This window comes from Echinops telfairi, unplaced genomic scaffold (assembly GCF_000313985.2).
Source record: "Echinops telfairi isolate 266 unplaced genomic scaffold, ASM31398v2 ScPeMD7_7469;HRSCAF=8507_1, whole genome shotgun sequence".
In the NCBI taxonomy this organism is placed as follows: Eukaryota; Metazoa; Chordata; class Mammalia; order Afrosoricida; family Tenrecidae; genus Echinops; species Echinops telfairi.
This window is the reverse complement of record NW_022111373.1, coordinates 14,189,918-14,210,451: the sequence shown is the minus strand read 5'-3', so window position 1 is coordinate 14,210,451 and position 20,534 is coordinate 14,189,918. Positions and strand designations below refer to the sequence as shown.

Here is a 20,534-nt window from a genome sequence, read left to right as displayed (position 1 = left end):
GGAAACAACATTGTTCTTGCTTGAGTAGAGAAACTGAACTTTGCTGACCAGAATTTTGATTCATACAAAGAATTCTTGGGCACTTCAAATCTCTAGGCTCGCATCATTCCTCCTCAATGAGCTACTATGTTAGTTCATGTGCAAAATCTAAAAGTCTATATAAGCCCTGGTACCACCTTGGTTATTAAGAGGTAATGTTGGGGCTTCTTCATAGGAGTAGAATGTAAATTGAATGCTGAGCTGACATTAACCAAACACTATTACTGAGGCTCTCACGGAACCTGTGCTCCATAAAGAGAGGCTCCGGGCTTCAGTGTAGTCGTTTGTGTCATGTGAGATGTGAAGTGCTCCAGTTCGCATTCATTACTATCTGAGGATAAGTGTTCCTATTTTTACCCAAATGACTGGACACACACACACACACCCCTCTTTTTGGGTAACAGAACCCACTACTTTAGATGACTACCAGACTATGTAATGAGGTGGGGTTGCTCCTGGGAGACTCATCTGGGTCACTGGTCACTGGGCTCTACCCACTCCAGGGAAAGAGGGACAGATGATGCCTCTCCCCGGGGCTCCCCTGAGTGTTTGTTCAGTCAGCTGGGTCCAAACAAATAGAAACTTACAGTGGCCCCTGTCCTATGATTCCAAGAGTGACAAGAAAAAGCCAAGGATAAGATCAAAACTGGAAACTGAACACTGAGCAAGTATTTTGAGGAATCAAATCCACGGGGGCCAAGCACTGGTCTGGGTGGGAGCTCAGGTGCTTTTCCACCACCTAAACCTCATTATGCAGGTTCGTGGTTGGCAGAACTGCAAGGAAGTTATGCCTCGGCAAAGAAGATCCTGAGTTAGCCACGCTCCTGTGGGTCCAGTTTTACAAGGTGTTGTGCTCAGCCTCATTCTGACTATAGTGTCACAGAGCACATTTAAACCACGTGTAGGACTACATCATGTTCCAGCCCCGGAGAAAGAGAAGTGGTCCCTCATATTCCATGTTGGCCACATTCCCTGCAGCCTGTACTTCCAGATTTCAGTGCCAGCGAGTTCATCCCCCAGAGGAGTAAGAGCAGTCGGTGGAGAATGTATCTATAAAGGAATGATTGCCCATAAAGGTGCCCAGAGACAAAAGCTTTCAGTTTCCTTTAAAGCTATTACTTATGGCTACAGGGATTTCCAAGGACCTGGGTGTCTCCACTTAAGAGCTTGCACTCAACACACTGCTTGGTGAAAATGTTAATTGTCTGGAGTGTGGAGTTTGTCTATCCAAGAAACCATCATTTCACTGAAGGGTTATGGTTTGGACATGTATGTATTCCTCTTCACCATCTACTAATGCTGAGTAAAATGAAGACAGTATACAGTTCCTTCTTTCTGTCTGGCACTTAGCTCATTTCTTTCCCTCCCAGATACAAGTGCCGCATGGGGAAATCAATCCCATATGCAAGCTAACAGAATAATAAAAAGCGTGATTCCTGTGAATCTAGGAGGAGGGAGTGAAATTCTTAACTGAAACATTATAAATTATATCAGGCTTCCCAGGGATTGGTACACTAGTGATATTACTCATTGATTTGTTCTATAATGGGGGGGGGGGGGTGTCCAGAAGTAAGAAATGACTCCAATTCACGAAGAGTTAAAGAAATCTACCAGGCAATAAGACATGTATCCATAAAGGAGAATAATAAATGCTAAAAGAGAAAAGAAGAGTACTGTGGATCAAAATGGGAGGTAGTTTCACATAAAAGAAAGCTCTTCAATCATTGAGCATTTAGAAATATAGAAAAACGGGAAGAAATATCAAATTGGGAGTTAGTTAGAAATGTCAGGGCCTGTTTGATGGGGTGAACCCTGAATGGGGGGTAAATACTTGACTTTTGTGAAAGGCCTATGGAAACATGTTAGGAAAACAGGCTAGAATGTGACTATGGGAGATCTTAATTGACAGCTAAGTAATGTGTGACTTTTCAAACGTGTCTTGGCAGCTGTTGAACGATTTGAGCAAGGGACTGATGAGATAAAATCAATGTTTTAGAAGATTAGCCTAGCAACCGCACCCAAGAGGGACTCCCCAGAAAAGGAGAGCAGAGGCAGTAAAGAGAGGTCAGTTATCATAAGCCAGAAGTTGGATGGAAGTCATTCATTCATTTAACAATTATCTAATGCTTTCCATGTATCAAATATACTATAGGTACTTGGGTATGGCACTCAACAAGAAAGCAAAGTAGCTGCTCTCATGGGGTCTACTTTCCAATGAATACATTTTTTTAAAGGCAGATATTAAAAATGGACAGGCACAGGGGAGAGACGGTCATCAACGCAGGTTCATTGGGAATCAAACGTCACTTGAACTGAGGTTAAAGGGGGAGGACGCCTTTGGAGCACTTTGGGGAGAGCAATCAGTAACTACAAAGGCCCTGTGAGGAGGACAAACTTGACTTATTGGAAGAAACAGAAAGGAGCTTACAGCTGAAGCACAGCAAACAAGGAGAGAAGTGGTTGGAAATGGGCTTTAAAAAGTCAAGTGATATAAGACCTAGGGGTTATGTTAAGAAACTGAGGTTTTTATCTTAAACACCGTGAGAAGACAAGAGACAGGATCTCATTTCACAGTGTTGGAGGGTAAGTCCGAGGACTGCCACAAAATCATAGGCACCTCTATGGGACACAAATGTCAAGATGTGCAGCGACCGTTTCTTGACATAATCTCCATCTAGCTCCTTACCCTTCTGAAGATGGTGTTTCCGTCTCTCTAACCCTTCCCCGAAGAACTCGGTGCTCTTTGATTTACACCATTTTGGCATCCTGGAGGGGTTCGGATGGGACTCCTAGGAAACGTTGTTTGGGTTCAGCGAACAAAACAAGCGTGAAGGAGCACGATCAGGGCTACAGGGCAGAGAAGCTACCCAACAACATTCTCATGGAACAGCCCTTGCTACCCTCCAACTGAGCAGGTGCTCATGGGAAAAAAAAACTCTTTGGTGCGATTTTCCCGACTTTTTCCTCAACAATGCAGTTTCCCATTTTCTGAAGACTTCATAAGGAGGCCTTGTGATCATCCTGTATCCTTTGAGAAAATCTATCAAGATGACCCCTCCAAACTAAAAAACCAAACAGTGACTACAACCTTCTGAACTAACCTCTCTGCCTTAAATTTAATTGACCAGCAGCTGCGCTTGGAAGTCACTACTTCGATTGGACTTGGCTCTCTGGACCCTAACGATCAAACCAAGACTTGTCCTTGATGACGATCCATTCGATAAAGCCGTCTCATCAGCTCCAATCTCACTTAGAAGTCTGAGGGCAGGTCAGCCTTTGAGACAGCTTCTGCTCATGCACACTTCTGGCCCCCCCTGGGTCTTCCTCCACAAACTTCTGGACTTCAGCCACGGTTTCTTCATTCATTGAGGTTGGCGGTCTCCCTTCTCTGGGGTCATCTTTACTGTCTTTCTGACCTGCTGTAAAACACTTGAAATATCTAAGAGCTATGATTTTATGTGGGCCAGCATTCACATAAATATGTTGCAAAGGTTGGGTGATTTGGAAAGGTGTCCAGTTGAGTTTCGTTAAAAATGTGTTATTAGCCCTGACTTCAAACTCATTTTTCCCCCTCCATGGCATAAAAAGTATCCTTAATTTTTTTTAGAATGTAACCTAATGAGATTAAGACAAATAAATGTATTACTAAGAGAATGTGTGTGCCATTCAGCACTGATCACAAAGACAGGTTTAAATACCTTTTGTTTGGAATAAACCTATGCATGTATGAACTAGATCTTGCAGCAATACTTTTTGACGCACTCTTGTATCTGAACAAGACGACTTCAATTGCAGTGTGAAGCACGGGTTGCTGAGGAGCAAGAGGAACACAGCTAAGAGGCCTCTGTGTCTCACCCTCTAGGTGAGAGAGGATGGTGACATGTTGCTTTGGGACATGGTGGAGCTCACAAAGAGAATAGTATAAAGAAGTTTGGTACTCAGCAGAGCCAGGGCTGAAAATAAAATACAAAATTCTATCATTTAAGGATTATATTTATAGGTATAGAGGTCGATGACATCATCTACATAACTTAGAGAAAAGAGAGTCCAGGACAGAGTTCGGAAGCAATCAACATTTAATGGCTGGGAAAAGGAGAGCCAGAAAAAGAGGCAAAAAGAATGGTTGGTGAAAGAGAAGGAAAATCTGGAGAGGGTGTCATCATCGAAACCAACAAGAGAAAGTGGTCCAGAATGAGGGAGCGGTCCCTGTTCTAGCAGAGTGAGGAGGATTAGACAAGGCAGGGGAGCAGTGACATACTCTTATGGAGACAGATGAGATGGGATGCCCCTGATATCACACCAAAGGAATGAATTCTTCCAACCAATGCCTACCCTTAAAATGAACAACCTTGTCTGGCTCCTGCCTAATTTGACATCTTAAGCGAAAGGAGATGCTTTCTGGGGAAATTGGGAGGTTTAGGGTGAAGAGTGAAGACTAAAATTTATCTGGTGTCTTAAAATGGGATAATAAATGTAAAAGCCACAGGCTATAAAGCAGTATGGAGAAACATCGCTTAACTATTGATTGCCAGGAGTAAGATATCATCAATAGTGATGAACTTACTGACGGGACTGTGCTTTTACAGGCCTCACAGTGAAGATTTAAATCTCTAGCAAGCACAGTTTTAGAAATAGAGAAATTACAAAACTGAAAAACGAAAAATGTAGCTGAACCCCTAAAACTATTGTCCCGAGATAATGCATAAACCCTAGGCCAAAACTATTCCTGAAAGTCTTTTTAAAACCAAACTGGTATTTTACCCAAACTGGTAAAAAAAGTCTGCCTTGAGCATTATGCTCTTTTAAGAAGTATCAATATTATTCTCATTTTAGCATCAAATTGACATCAACAACTTGAAGGATTGGATAGGAACCTTAGGGGCAGTGAATTTATGCTGATTGGATGGAACAACTCAGAAAAGGAGGGTGTTCTCTGGGGTTGGAGCGAATCAGGGTGAACTTGACAGTAATGGGTAGTTTTTGGTTTATGGATGCTAAATCCAGGTAAGGCTGGATATCTATATTAGCAAATATTTTGGCACCAGATATTGCCTTAGTTACTCAAATTTTACAAAATTACAGAATCAGGGTGAACTTGACAGTAATGGGTAGTTTTTGGTTTATGGATGCTAAATCCAGGTAAGGCTAGATATCTATATTAGCAAATATTTTGGCACCAGATATTGCCTTAGTTACTCAAATTTTACAAAATTACAGCCCATGGCATTGGCATTTGATTTTCTAAGAATGGAGATTTTCTTCTGTGAAGTAGAAAACAAAAGCCAGTTCCCTTCCAATCACTTTCCCAATCCTTTCCTTCATTTTTCAAGGAAGAAAAAAAAATTAACTAGTATAATTTTACCTCTGATGTCATCAGTTCTTGCACATATCAACAAAAGCTGTCTGGGTAATGATAAACTTAGTGTGGTAGTTACATAATCTGCTGTCAATTTGAGGATTGAGAGTGTAGGAGTGGAGTCTAGTCTGTCAATAGGTCATATCTAATGAGGTCTCTATGTGGGCATGGCCTTCTCCTGGGAATTCTGGGAACTCCGGATTTTCCTCCTGGGAGGCAGGAGAGACACTATCTCTCAGCTATGCCCTGGGAGAAATTGCAGCTGACAAGACACATCGAACTAAGCCAGTGTCCTGAGCTGGAGAAGCCACATGGACTTAGCCTGATGCAGCCCAGAACCCTGGACCAGGAGAAGCCACGTGGAGATCCCTGCCAGAGCCGAGACCGCTTACAACGCCACTAGACCCAAACACTTTCTACCCACTGGCCTGTAATTGTCCTGCATTCGGTGCCATTGCATGTGTTTTGTGAGTCTGAAGAGGACTTTATAGATTGATATCAGACATATGGGCTAATATCGGACTGGGTTGGAATGCTTTCTTAATGTACAATTATCCTTTATATAAAACTGTCATACACATATACATGTTTATGAATTTGTTTCTCTAGCCTACCCAGACTAACACAGATTTTATCTACAGAAAACAAAACTCACTGCCATCAAGTAAATTCTGACATTCTCCCACAGAGCAGCTGGTGGTTTCAAACAGCTGACCTAGTGGTTAGCAGCCCAACACCACCAAGGATCCCTTAAGTGTCTAGAGATGTTAAAATAGAGTTAAATGAACACCTCAGAGCACTGCCATCAAGTTGATTCCAACTCAGAGTGACCCTACAGGACAGGGTAGAATTTCCCCATAGGGTTTTCAGGACGGCAAATCTTTATGAACCCAAACTGCCACATTTTTCTCACAATTCAATGAACACAGCTCCCACTCACTCATCAATCAAGGGAATTAAGCTGAATGGCATAATTCTTCATTTAGAGCTTTGGTGTTTACTCTTCACATAGTTTTAGTTAGAATTCATTATGTGTACATTCCCTGAGTGCATTTTTAGATGAGGTTTCATAAAAATAAACCCCTAAGAGACAGGCAACTAACTAGTCTGAGGTGTTGGGTAAACCTTCATCTCTTTAAACCCTTATCTCTTTAAGCTCATTTCAACAGAAATGGAAATGCTTGTCTTGTTTTGGTTGCTAGCTGCTGCAAGGAAATGAAACACTGGTCCTACACCGGCCGTCTTCGTGATCCTTGGGGTGCTGGAGTCTGTCATTGTAATCACTTGCCTTCCAACGTAAGGGGCTCATTTTCTAGTGCTGCATCATAGAATAGTCTGTGGTGATCCGTAGGACCCTCCCGGCTAATTTTTGGAAGTAGCTTGGGAAGCTTTGATTTCTAATCCATTTAAGTCTTGACATTCAACTGAAACCTATCCACCCTGGGTGGTCCTGCTGCTGTTTACCATTGGCGGCCTGCTGGCATTATACCACCAGTGGCATAGCTTCCAGCATCACAGCCACATGTAAGCCACCACAGATGGGTGGGAAAGTGTTCTGCCACTGCCTGAGTTCTCATTTGGCAAAGACCCAGGGACACTAGGCCCATAGGCTTTGAGCCTCAAATGTCCTCCTGATGAGAAAAGAGTAAATGACACCCTAAGCTAAGGCCAGGAGAATTTCCCGAACATAGCCCTGAACTTGCTGTTACTTGTATGAGCCCAAAGGGCTAGGTCCTTTGAAGTGGAGCCAAGCAGAAGGGTCAAGGAGTTTGCTCCTCAGTCATGAAGGGGCAGCTTTGGAGGTGGAGGGACCCAGGAGGTGACACTAGAGCAGCTGCTGGGCCCTTAATGTGCACCTGCCTAATGATGTCAGCTAGAGAAGATCCTCCCAAATAATGCAGTTTTCTTTTTTATTATTGGACACATTTCAAAGATTATTTTTAATGACAGAACCACTTCATCTTGCCATTCCTTTCCTCCTCCTGAGGCACTGCTGTCTTTGCCTAGGAGTGCGGCAAGCTGACAAATGGGAAGTGGAAGAGCAGAGGAATCTTCAGTGTAAGCAGTTTCTGTTGAGAAGAATCTTTACACCTCGGCGCTCGCACTCTCCACCCCACTGCCTCGGAAGCGTCGGCAGAGGAGCAGGGTAGGTGTACATGGCCGTGCCAGGAAAAGGCCGCCCGAATAACAGCTGGCTGAGAAAAAGGAAATGATGCTAATCAAGAACAGTGCTGTAGTCCCTCTCTATCCTCACTCCCTAGAGCATCCAGGAGTCCACAGGGAATTCTGGACGCCTTCCTGTGAACACCGCGGGCTTGCACACAGTGCTCATGGCTCCCCTCCTCTCCACCCCTCACCCCAAAGACACTGACTCAGCATCTGGCCTGGAGCCAGAGCAACACATTGCGAATTCAAAGTGTGCACCAACGTTCAGTACAATTACGACATAATGACTGTAAAGCTGTTCGTGGAAGCCAAGAAAACCTGAATAATGTGGCTGGGTTATACCATACACGAGGGCTTAATAGAGTTTAAAAACCAATTTCAAAATTCCTTCATTCCATAAAGATAGCATTAAGATGAGGGCAAAACTATTCTAGTTCAAGGGACAGGAACAAAGTACATAAGGCATTACACAGACTCCTTTCCACATTAGCCTTTTTAACCAAAAGGGCTCATTCTCTTTGAAGGTCTCCCTGATACTTAACGCTGACCCAGAAAGAAGGCAATTTCATTAAAACATCTTAGTCTTATTGTACTGAGCTAGTAATGCTGGTTTCCCTGCTATCTAAAAAGCATACATTCCCATTTCTTAAAAAAAAAAAAAGTCACTATTCAGAATCCATCCACCCAGGTAGTGTCTTGTTTTCCATGTGGGGCTATCTAGCATCTCACCCATCACTAACCCCCAACTCACTTTCAGTTCATCTGGTCAAAAAGGTTACGCTCACGACCATGCGAGACCCTAAGATGTTTCATTTTGGAGCAAATGGCCTTGGATAGCTGAGTTACTCAGGACTTGTGATGCCAACAAGACCTAGGCCTGTAAAATCACAGTAATTAAGCTCATTTTTGGGAACCGCGACTCTTGAGGCCAGGAACCACGCACCTTCAACTATATGAGACGCTATAAGGGTCTCACAAAAGCATGCAAGAGCTGCACAATGAAAAAGGAAGACACAAGAAGAACTGACCCATGTGGGCGGTGGTGTCAGTGAATACTGACTACACCATGGATCACCAGAACAGTAGACAAGATCACTCTTAGCAAACAGCAGAATGCTCCTTAGAAAGGTTAGGTAAGGAAGGTAAGACTTTGGTTTGCTTACTTTGGACCCTTAATCAGGAAAGATCAGTCTCTAGAAAAGGATATGGTATTTGGTAGAGGGGCAGTAAAAATGAAGGTATTCCCTCAATAAGAGACCCAATACCAGTATCGACAGATCCAAACATAACAACAATCACGAATACAGAGTAGAACCAAGCAAGGTTTTGTGCTGTAACACACACACACGCTGCGACGAGTTGCAGTCAGCAACTAATAACTGAACAGCAGTCCACTGAATTCTGTTGCCTAACAGCTAAACCAGCTAACAGAATGTCTTAATACTGTGGAACTTAGAAATGACTTTGGAGAGCCTCTTGGTTTATGGATAAGGGAATTAATGTCGACCGCAAGCCCTTCATACTGTAATTTTTGCTTGTTTATTGATATTTTTCTCCTTGAGCAATGGTATCTTTTTTTGAATAATGAGACAAGTACAGAATGAAAAATATTCTCCAATTTCAACCTCCTTTCTTCCAAAGTCTCTCCAAAGCTTCATATGTTAGTCTTCACAGTATGCCAAATACCACATTCCACTTAGGGCAGAAGTTTAAGATGGAGAGAAGGAAGTCTCAGCCTGACATGGCAGATTGGAAAACAAAACAAAACGATCGGAATCCGGCTGAGCCCTAGTGGTAGAGACCTAGTGGACCTCCCAGGGAGAAAGACTGGGCTTTCTATTTCCATAAATAGTTACAATCTTGGAAACTCATGGTAGGCAACCCACAATGAGGCAGCATTGACTCAATGGTGGTGAGAAATCTCTAAATTCAGATTAATTTCAATTTGAACCTGGAAAAAAATAAAGAATTGAATTTAGTTATTTATTTATTTATTTATTTATTTTTGTCTTTCTGACTTAAATTCTAAGCTGTCTCAGCTTAAACAATTTTCTTTCTCTTAATTGACTGGAAGAACGATGTGCTTTAAGAATAAGTAAAAAGTTAAATAATTCTATTTCATGCCTTCCCTTCTGAATAAGCTATCAACCTTCTCCCATTATTTCATGATTAATATGAAAAAGCACTGAAACCAAGCAAGGAAGTTCATCTATTACCAGTTGTTTGCAATTTGGGATCAGCTACAATCCCATTGGCAATGACAGGAAATAGCATATACCACATGTCTGCCCTACTACAACACAAAAAGCTGTCAACTTTGAACTTGGGAATATTGCTCTTAAAGCAGAAAACATAATTTTCAGTTTCCTTCAATATCATCTGGGTAACCTAGCCTTAAAACAATGACTATGCATAGGTGTCACTATTTTTTAAGGTAGCCTCAAACCAAGATTTGGGTACCCTTGTTAGGCTAATATTTTGGTATCACTTCAAAGGATATAGCTGGTAGCACAGCGGGTTGAGTGTTGGGCTGCTAACCACAAAGTCAGCATTTCAAACTCACCAGCTGATCCAATGGAAAAAGGTGAGGTTTTCTGCTCCTGCAAAGCTTTATATCTTTGGAAATCCCTGGGAGAAATTCTACTCTGTCCTACACGGATAGGTCAGAATCCATTCAAAGGCAGCAGGCTTGGGTTGATTTTTCAGATGGATATTCTTCCAACTATTTGCTCAATTGGTATTTGGGTGAGAAGTCGAGCACTAGTAGCCTAGAGGAAGGGTGGAATCTTGCAGTTGTTAAGGTCTTTCAGGGTGCCTACTCTTTAACACAATACAGGAGCTGCACCTGACCAGGCCAAATCTCCTTGGAAGGCTGTTTCATTTGGTGATAGAGAGGATAGGGAGACTATGCCTTGCTTACTTTGATGAGATCGGGCACATTGGGTGGCTTTGGACATATCATCTGTAAGGACCAAATGCTAGAAAAAGACATCAGGCTGGGTAAGGTTTAGGGCCAGCAAAAGCAAAAGCAATCCTCCCTGGGGCAGAAGGAGACAGTGGTTGCAACAATGGGCTCAAACCTACTGAGGACTGTGAGGATGGGGCAGGGCCAGGCCATGTTTTATTCCGTCATACCTACGGTCACCACACATTGGGCAGAGCTGACTCAGCAACTAACAATAACACTGGATTCTGAACTATGCCCTCTCCACTCTAAGCTGCTTATCAAATCATTCCTTTCAATCGCATCTAGTAACCTCTTGAAAGCAACCCTGGTAAATATTCTTTACTTCGCTGCATTCTCAGTGACGTTTTAACACACATTATAAATCCAGCCTCCCTTCAGGGACACTGTCTTTTCATTTCTGTACCATGTACTGAATGTTTGTAACACACCAGGCCAAGTGCTAGAAATATCAAAGTGGTTAAGGAACTATATCTGCCCTTAAGGACTCACATCTTGGGCAACAGAAAGATTTACAGACAAATACAGTACCATTAACGATGAAGGTAACAGCAGTAAAAGTGATGTTACTAGATATTACTGGTGAAAGGTCCTGAAATTCTTGGCAATGGATACATTCTAAAAATGGAAGGTACCTTGACTTTTGCTTCCATTTTGGGAAACGGGGAAGAGTATTGCAATAAGAAGAGAGCAATGCTGTCCGGTTTCCTGTTCCCTATGGTTATAACTGGGATGGGGAGTTAGGAGTGTGGGATAATGTATATGCTAAATTTAGCCTAAACCTTTTATTTTACATTCTTCCCCAAATGATTTTGTCCCTAGATTTTGCTATGCAGTACTCCAGGAAGGATAAAGAAAGCTCACCTCATCCCTGCTATCTGTGTAACTACACATCCCTGATCCAGATGGTTTCTCCCCTTCAAAATAATTGCAAACCAGATTAAAACCACATGCAGGAACTGTTCCAGCTGGCTTTTGGCTTCCTCTGATGTACATTCCTTGAATAAAGCAGTTGTAAAAATCTGATTTAAAATAAGGAACATAAAAAAGCTTCATGACTTGTATTAGATCACCTCAATGTCCTGCTATGTTAAAACCCCCAAGCATGGCCATTGGAGCAACAGAATATATCAGCCAGCTAAAGTATATCCAAGTGTAAGAAACAAGTTTGTTTTTATAATTAAAAACAACAACAACAAATCCCCTAACATTTATTCAAACAAACAAACTCACTGCCACCAAATCAATGCTGACTCCTGGTGACAGGGTGGAACTGCTCTGGTGGGTTCTGCGACTGTAACTCTTTATAGGAGTAGAAAGCCTTATGTTTGTCCTGCAGAGTGGCTGGTTTCAAACTGCCAACCTGCAATTAGCAGCTGAATGCATAACTACTATGTATATATATATATATATCAACAGGGATCCTTTATTTTACCAGGATAAGTCAATCTATAGGGACAGTAATTAGACTAATAGTGTGGTAGTTACATAATCTGGTGTCAGTTTGGGACTTGAGAGGATTAAGAGTGAAGGGGTGGAGTCTAGTCTGTCAATCAGGTCATAGCCAATAAGGCCTTTGTGTGGGCATGACCTTCTCCTGAGAATTCTGGGAACTCCTGTATTCCCTCCTTGGCAGCAGGAGACACTTCTCTCTCTCTCAGCTCACTCCCTTGGAGACGCTTTACTGACAAGACACATGGCGCTGCATACACCCTGCGAGCTGGAGAAATCATATGGATTTACCCTGATACAGCCAGAACCCTGGACTAGAGAAGTCAGGTGGAGACCCCTGCCAGCGCTAAGATGCTTCCAGTGCCACTTGATCCCACCCACTGGCCTGTGATCTTCCTGCATTCAGTATCATTGCATGTTTTGCTAGTCTAAAGAGGACTTTATAGTTTGGTATCGGACATATGGGCTAATGTTGGACTTATGGACTTGATCTGGACTGGGCTGGGATGCTTTCTCAATGTTCATTGCTCTTGTATATAAACCTCTTCCTTATACAAATATGAGTCTCCCTGGATTTGTTTCTCTAGTCTACCCAGACTAATACAAATAGTTAGGGCAGGGCAGTTGTGGAGAAACAGGGAGCTAATAATAATGGGTATATGAACAAACAAAATGTCCTAAAATTGATTGTGGTGATGAATGCACAATTCTTTCATATATTTAGACCATTGGAAAAAAAAAGTGGACTTGTTAAGCCAAACAATTGTACTGATATTTAGACTAAAAGCACTAAAATTACATTGTCTCTAAAAAGCAAACAAACAAATAAATAAAAATGATTTGTAACACATACATACAGCTTATTTGGAAGCAACAAAATAGAAACACAGCCCAAGTGATTCCTAAGTTTGAAATTCTCCATTTCTATTTACTTATTTACTTTCTTAGCAGGTGGTCACCACTGACCATATAAAGCAGGGAAGAACTAACGTTTGGAAATTTTTCCTGCCTAAAGTACCAGCCCCATTCATTTTCAAATTTACAACTGGATCTTTCTGGTTCTGGTCAATTCCTCAGCAGAGCAGAGTTATTAGGCTTTGACATTTTGCACCTCCAGGATTAGTTCTGTCTTGCCTGAATATTACTGTAATCATTCAGGGCTTCTAGAGTTCACCTCTTTGTCCAACCATAGTAAATGTTTCCCTGTTATTTACCTACAATCCACTTACTCTACAGTTCCAAATAACAGTAGAGAGCTTTAGAGGCTTTTTATAAGCTGGTGCTGTTATTAGGTGCCATCAAGTTGGTTTTGACTCATAGTGACAGAAACCACCGCCTGGTCCTACAACATCCTTACAATTGCTCTTATGTTTGAGCCCATTGTTGAAGCCACCGTGTCCATCCATTTTGTAAGGGCCTTCCACTTTTTGGCTGTCCCTCCACTTTAGCAAGCATGCTATCCTTCTCCAGGCACTGGGCTTTCCTGGTAACATGTTCAAGAACTTGAAACCAAGTTTTGCCATCCTTGCCTCTAAGGAGCAGTCTGGCTATACTTCTTCCAAGATAGATCTGTTTGTTCTTTTGACAGACCATGGTACTTTGAATTTCTTTGCCAATACCACAGTTCAAACGCATCGATTTTTCTTTGATCTTCTTATTTAATGTCCAATGTTCACATGCATACGCGGCAATTGAAAACACCATGCATGGCTTGGACCAGGCACACCTTAGAGTAACATCCTTGCTTGCAACGCTCCAAAGAGGTCTTGTGCAACTCAGTTTTTTATCTCCTGACTGCTGCTTCCATGAACATTGGCTGTGGATCCAAGCAAGACGAAATCAGCTTCAGTCTTTTCTCCATTTATCATGAAACAATCATTAATGAGACTGTGGCCACTCAGCCTCCTCAGTGTGCAAGCTGTCATTATGGCAGGGCTGGAATGGCTGCTTAACTAAGACAATGAGTGCTAATGTTAGGTAGGCCAGCATAGGACTGGAGGATGTCCGTTAATGGGTTTCCAGAGGGTCAAGCTAGGGAAACAAAAAAGGAGTGGCGCACCGCACATGTTCAGGGTTCCCGCCAGTAGGCAGGGGTGGGCGTGAACTTGAATTGGAACACCTAGCCAGGTAAATTCAATTCAGCCAATGGGGTCGATCAGGGGTCTTCCACCACGCCTCCCTGTGGAATCCTTGAAAAGGCAGAAGCCCGGAGGGGAGAGAAGGAGAGAGCCGAACCTAGATGGGAAGAGAGGAGAACCTAGAGGGGAAGGAGGAAGAACTTAGACGAGAGGAGGAGAGAACGAACCTAGACGGGAGGAGAGAGAACTTAGGTGCAGAGAGCTTTGGCACGCTTTGCGGGACGCAGAGCCGCTTCCAGATAGGCCGCATGTCCGGGAGGAGCCCCTTGGGTGCCCTGTAAACCTGAAACTTCTTCTAACTTTCATAAAACTCACTTCGATCATGAACCAGGTTTCGGTGTGAATTCTTTCTCGCGCGGAGCCAAGGACCAAGTTATAAATCTAGCTCCAGAGAGATCTAACACTTCCAAGAGCCCTGCTTATGTTGGGACATGCACTAGAGATTCAGGGGGATAGTCCTTAGACTCAAGGATGATGTGACTCCATCTCATGTACTTTGGACATGTTAGTAGGCAGGTCCAGCGCTTGGTGGAAAAACACCATGTTTGTTAAAGAGAGGAAGACCCTCAGTGAGGCAGACTGACAGAATGGCAGCAAGACTGGGCTGAGGATTAGCCCAGTGTGAGGATGCCGTAGGACCAGGCAGTGCTTCCTTGCTGTACTGGACAGCATCTACTAACGTCACCTGTCCCTGTCCTTGAGGAGTGGAGAGTCTTGCAGTCAGGTCACCGTGTGGCTTTTTTCAAAGGGTACTAAAATATAATGTACTATATAAAACACTATCTATGGAGAAAAAAGAATAAAGATCATCCAGGCAAAAAATTCCCAGCTGGCCAGAGCCCTAGAAAGTCACTTAGCAGTAATTTACAGCTCTTGCCTCCATCGCTGTGGCCCTGTATTTGCTTTCTACTTGGGATGTAACTAAAATTGCACGAGCAGGTATTTGTCAGGGGTGACTAAAATGGCTAAGTATTCGCTGAACACAGTGCAAGCTCCAGTCTCTCCTCGCTCAGCAAGCAGAGGGTGGCTTTTACCCAAGAAGGCAGATCCAAGGTCCAGCGAGCCAATCCGGCGAGCCCCTGCGCACAGTGCTCCCTGCTGACACCCTCCACCTCTTCACCCCCAAGTAAAGGTCAACGTGGCTGCTCAAAGGTGTTTACTGCACTTAAAGACAGGCATCCCACCGGGCTGACCACGGTGACTGCATGGCTAGTCACGGAAACCGGGGCAACGGGGGGCGGGGGTACTGAAGTGGAGCTGTTTCCTATTTTCGCTGAAAAAGCTGCCTTTTCCCGCCGGTGAGTTCGTTCTCTTTGAAGACTGCTAAGACGTGCGCACGCGCGCGCACACCCTCCCTACCCCCACCCCTGGATTTAGGGCTCCGGTTTAATGAGGGTCCCTCCAACGACCATCGAAATCGGCATTGCGTTGCCCAGAGACGGGCTCACGGGCCCATCTCCCCCGCCAGCACCGGGCTCCGGGAGGGGGAGCGTCCGTGCCAGGCTACCGGGACCCACCTGCGTCTGCCCTCCACAAAGCCGCCGCTTCCGGCCCGCCAGCCGCTTCCGCCCTCAGCGTCCTGCACCGGCACTTCCGCCCTCAGCGTCCCGCACCCGGCACTTCCGCCCTCAGCACGGCACTTCCGCCCTCAGCGTCCCGCTCCTGGCACGGGCACTTCCGCCCTGACACCTCCGGGCCTCCAGCTTTGGGTTGGTCCCACCTTCCTCCCTGGCGCCCCCATTGAAGGCGACCAAACCAGGGCGATCGAGCGGGAATGACAAATGACATAAAACCCAAAGCCAGACTGTGTTTTAAAAAACAAAAAAGTCACAGAAAAAGTGACCCCACGTGTTAGCGGAGTTGCTTGAAATAAATATGAAATAGCTCTGTTGTGAGAGCCATTTAACTCTTTGGGCAGTTGTATCCAGCCCCACAGGGTGACTATAAGCCGGAAACGAGGGAAGGCTGTGAGTGTGGGGTTTTGTTTTGTATTTGTTTAGAAGGAGCCTGGTGTCCGAGTGACCTGTGGAGCAGAGTAGAAATGCCCAATGGGATCTTTAAAGAGGGTAAGCGGTGGGCTGCTAACAGAAGGCCAGTTCAAACCCACCCGTGGGTGAAAGATGGGGACTTCAACTCCTGTAAAGAGTGCCAGTCTCAGAAACCCACAGGGGCAGGCCTTGCCTGCCCTATAGATCACTATGAGTTGGAATTGACTCTTTGGCAATTAGTTGTATTCTTTTTGTTGTGGTTTTTGTATTCCTTGACTTCTTTGTTGGTTTACTGTCCCCCTCTTGGTTTGGAAACGACTGCATGCAATGGGTTTGGGTTTTGTTGTTGATGTTGTTGTGTTTGTTGGTTTGGGGATTTTCCTTTTAGTTAGAGGTGAGCTAAGTAATGAGGAACAGGCCGGTGAGTAAAACTCAGAGTCCTCCTCTCTCAATTCCAAATTAAAATTGTGTAAGCAAATGAGACATTTGGTTGTTGTTGTTGCCCGGTGCCATCAAGTTGGTTCTGACCCATAGTGACCCATGCACAACAGAAGGAAACACTGCCTGGGCCTGCGCCATCCTCACCATTGTTCCTGTGCCTCCTCATACCATTGTAGCCGTTGTGTTCATCCATCTCATTGAGGCCTTCCTCCCGTTCACTGCCCTTCTACTGTACCAGACATGATGGCCATCTCCTGGGACTGGTCTCTCCCAACAACATGCCCACAGTACATGAGACGAAGTCTTGCCATCCTTGCCTCTAAAGAGCACCCTGGCCACACTTCTTCCAAGACACATTTGCTTGTCCTTTTGGCAGTCTGTGCATGGTATTTTCAACGCTCTTCGCCAGTACGACATCAAGTAGCAATGTTTTAAATAGGTCCTATATTTACTGGACGATTGGAAGAGAATATGGTTGTGATCCAGTTAAGCTGAGATGTCAAGAGGTGGTGGTGACTGAGCCCTCTCGCCTTAGGAAACAGCGAGGCTGCAGACAGCAGCCCTGGAGCTTGACTAGAATAGTTGAAGAACAGAGCAGGTGGAGAGGAGAGGTCAGGCCAGGCCAGGCCAGAGGGATGGGTGAGAGAGCCAGGCAGGGTCTTCCAGGGTGGTGCGAATGGCAGCTGAAGGACTTTTTGTGGTAATCTGTTTTGGGGTTGGGGCGGAGGGTTGAACTAATTGATTTTCCATTCTGAAAGGATCACTTTGCTTCAATAAAGCCATGAAAAGCGGGTGGAGGACTGTGAGGGCCAAGTAGACATAAAGAAGTCAATTTTTATTACCAAATGATCCAGGTGAGAGGTGTGGTGACTGTCACGGTGGCAGTATACTTTGAGAAAATGATGGGTAATAATCATAGATAATAATGGTGATTCTCCAAGCCAAAGTTTATCGATTGCTTTCCACAAGCCTTACACTTATTAAACTTGTTTTATCTTCAGAACAGTCTTAAGAACTATTATTTATTAGTACTATTTTCAAGGTGTAAAAGACGGAAGCTTCTTAATTCTCCAACTTCTCATTGTGGGGAAAAGACAGAATTCTTTTCCATGCTGTTTACTGCCAATATCCGGGAGCTTGCCACCATATAAACAAACAAGCAAATGAGCTAACAAAAAGCCCACTGCCGTGGAATGGATTATTTATTCTCTCACTCAGGGGATCACTGCCCTTGAGGTTAGCACCCCAATGACCAACTGTGACCTACTATGCCAAATGTACCCAGTGGTTAAAATAATAATAATACTACAAAGCAACCAAGGTCAAGAACGAACCCCCTAAAGAAACCATGGAGAACAAAGATTGCGTCATATTGCCAGAGGACACACTTAGAAAGTAGAGTTTTCAAGTTCACACTTTATCTGTTGAACATTTGCTGATATAGCTTTGGAAAGAGGATTTGGTGGTTGTCAACAGACTATGATTATTTCTGAGTGGATACAATCTGATAAGACTTAATCTTTCTTAAGGAAAAAAGAAAAGCCAATGGTTAAAGTGCATTGCCCCTAACATTTGCTGATAGAATATCTTTAAAGAAGTAATCTTGACTCTAGTTATAAACACATTGATGGAGCATGTGTAACTTGCATTTTGTGGTGTGAGGGGAAGGATTCCACTAGAAATGCAGCTCCAAAGCAGCTTTCAAATCCCATTTCTTGCTGGAAAGAGAAGCTCCACAACGAATGGATTTATGAAGCCTGGTTTCACCCAGAGAAGGAAGGGGGTGATATCCCAAAGGCCACCAATGAAGGTTTTTAACCTTGGCAGTGGGTACATTCCTCTCAGGGCACAAATTGTCAGTGTTGAATTTAATTAGAAGAATTTCTTGGGTTCGGAAAGCAATGATTTAAGACTTAGTATTTTGACATGATTGTTGTGGTGGAGGGCAGTTGTCCAGGGAGATAGCTGAGAATTCACTAGAGTCAATGACCAATCTATGTTGGGAATTCCAGGTATCTGGCTGAGCATCACATACCTGGGAGGGCCAGTTTAACTTGTAGGTATGGGATTCAGAATACAGGGCATATGCGTTTCTGTTTGGGTAAATGTTTGGTGTCTTGCTAGGAAAAATGGTTGCCTGCAAAATAGAAAAGAATGTGGTAAAGTTGATGAACAACGGCATAAAATGTGCCACCGTGGTAGCTTCAATACTTGTTGAGTTTAGTAGTCCTAACAATCTCATTAGATCTGAAAGCAGTTTTCAGATGTGATGCTCTCACAAAATGAGAGTTCCTGAATAGACACAACAAGTGTCAAGAAAACACAACATGTTTTAAATCAGTTACTTTGGCCAAATAACTTGAAAAGAAATACTACGAGGGGGTACCCTCCCAAAAAAGAGGGCAGAAAACGCTACTAGGCGGAGCTTTCAGTATGCATTTTTCCCACTAGGCAAGCATCAAGCAACTCCCTTTGAGTTAATGCACCCAGTGGCATTGCCTGGGAAGTTTCTCTCTGGTCACAGTGCATTTTTTCATAAAAGCAGTTTTACTCCAACCTCATTTTTTGTGATGGCTGATGTAAGAGAACAGGGTGTGACTATGAAATTTAGTTTCCTACTCAGGGAAAAATGCCGTAGAAACTGTTGTGATATTGAACATCGTTTACAAGGACAGCACTATGGGAAAAACTCAAGTGCATGAGAGGTTTCCTCAATTCATAAAAGGTGAAATATCAAAACAAACCACATTTTGGACGTCTGTTAACTTCATGAACAGACAAAAATGTCAGCAAAATTCATGCACTTGTGCTCGAAGACTGACGACAGGCCATTGATGAGATGGGAAGTTATCTGGACCATCTTGGGGCCCAATTCAGTGAATTTTAATGGAAGATTTGGGAATGAGAAGGGTTGCTGCAAAATGTGCCTCAGGTTCTGACTGACCAGGAAACATGCTGTGCTTTGAAAAACCAGCTCTGAATTGACCCAGACTTCCCCCCCAAGGTCATTACTGGTGACAAGACATGATGCTATCTAGTGGAAGATGCCATCGTCACCTCACCTCAAAAACTGTGAAGTGAAATCGAAGATCAAGATGATGCTCATTTGTTTTTTGATGTGAAGGGGATAAGTGTATTTGGAGTTTGTTCCACCAGGTCAGGCTGTTAATCAACCTTTCTATTTAGAGGTCCTGAAAAGATTGTATAACAGTGTGCGACAAAAAAAGGCATGATTTGTGGCACACAGGGGACTGGTTTTACCACCACGACAATGCACCTGCTCATGCAGCCATTTCATTGTGCCAGGTTTTGACAAAAATCAACATGCCTCTATTGCCTCATGCACTTTACTCACCTGACCTCCCTCCATGAGACTTCTTTTTGTTTCCTTGAATGAAGAGGGACATGAAAGGACAACAATTTGACAATGTAGAAGAGGTGAAGGAAAAAAATGAGGGAGGTGCTGCCAGCCATCCAAACAGATGAGTTTGAAAAAGAACGGAATCATAGATTTGACAAATATATTAAGTGTAATGGAGAGCACTTGGAAGGTGATAAGGTGGTTTTGTTAAAAAAAAAAATACATAGCTTTGAAAAAAATTCCATTTTAGGGGGGTACCTCCTTGCATATAAGTCTTCTTAGAGCAAAAAAAAATTAATGTGGAACTTGTGCCTTTTCCCCCATATATTTCAAGTGGTGTGTGAGAATTCAGATCCTGTCTATGGGGTGGTCAGCTGACCAAGCATCGAATTGTTGATGGGGATCTTTTCCTTCTTACACATTATTTGTATTTTTCTCTTTATACTCTTATGATTTAGCCTTACCACCTTAGTGCAATTTTTCTTTTAATTTTCTGTTGGGTTTCCCAGCTGTGAAGCACAGGAGTGGATGTATAATGAAAATAACTGATACAGGGGTTATAGGAAAAGCAGGGGTTGGGGGTGAGCAATAAGCAGGGAAAGGGGGTTTTGGGATTAAATAATGAAAG

The 20,534-nt window shown here is 43.5% G+C and overlaps 1 protein-coding gene across 7 annotated transcripts in view; it reads right to left on the bottom strand.

The window, feature by feature from the left end:
- Positions 1 to 15,658, bottom strand: part of CUNH5orf63 (chromosome unknown C5orf63 homolog) — a 41,369-nt gene extending 25,711 nt beyond the window's left edge. For 6 of the 7 annotated variants that reach the window (XR_006679585.1, XM_045285297.1, XM_045285295.1 and 3 more), the window contains exon 1: positions 15,634 to 15,655. The gene's annotated coding sequence lies outside the window, so the exon portion shown is untranslated. Of the gene's footprint in view, positions 1 to 15,633 lie in introns of all 7 variants that reach the window. The other variant, XM_030888886.2, reaches the window with a different exon arrangement.
- Between the last annotated feature and the right edge of the window lie 4,876 nt (positions 15,659 to 20,534).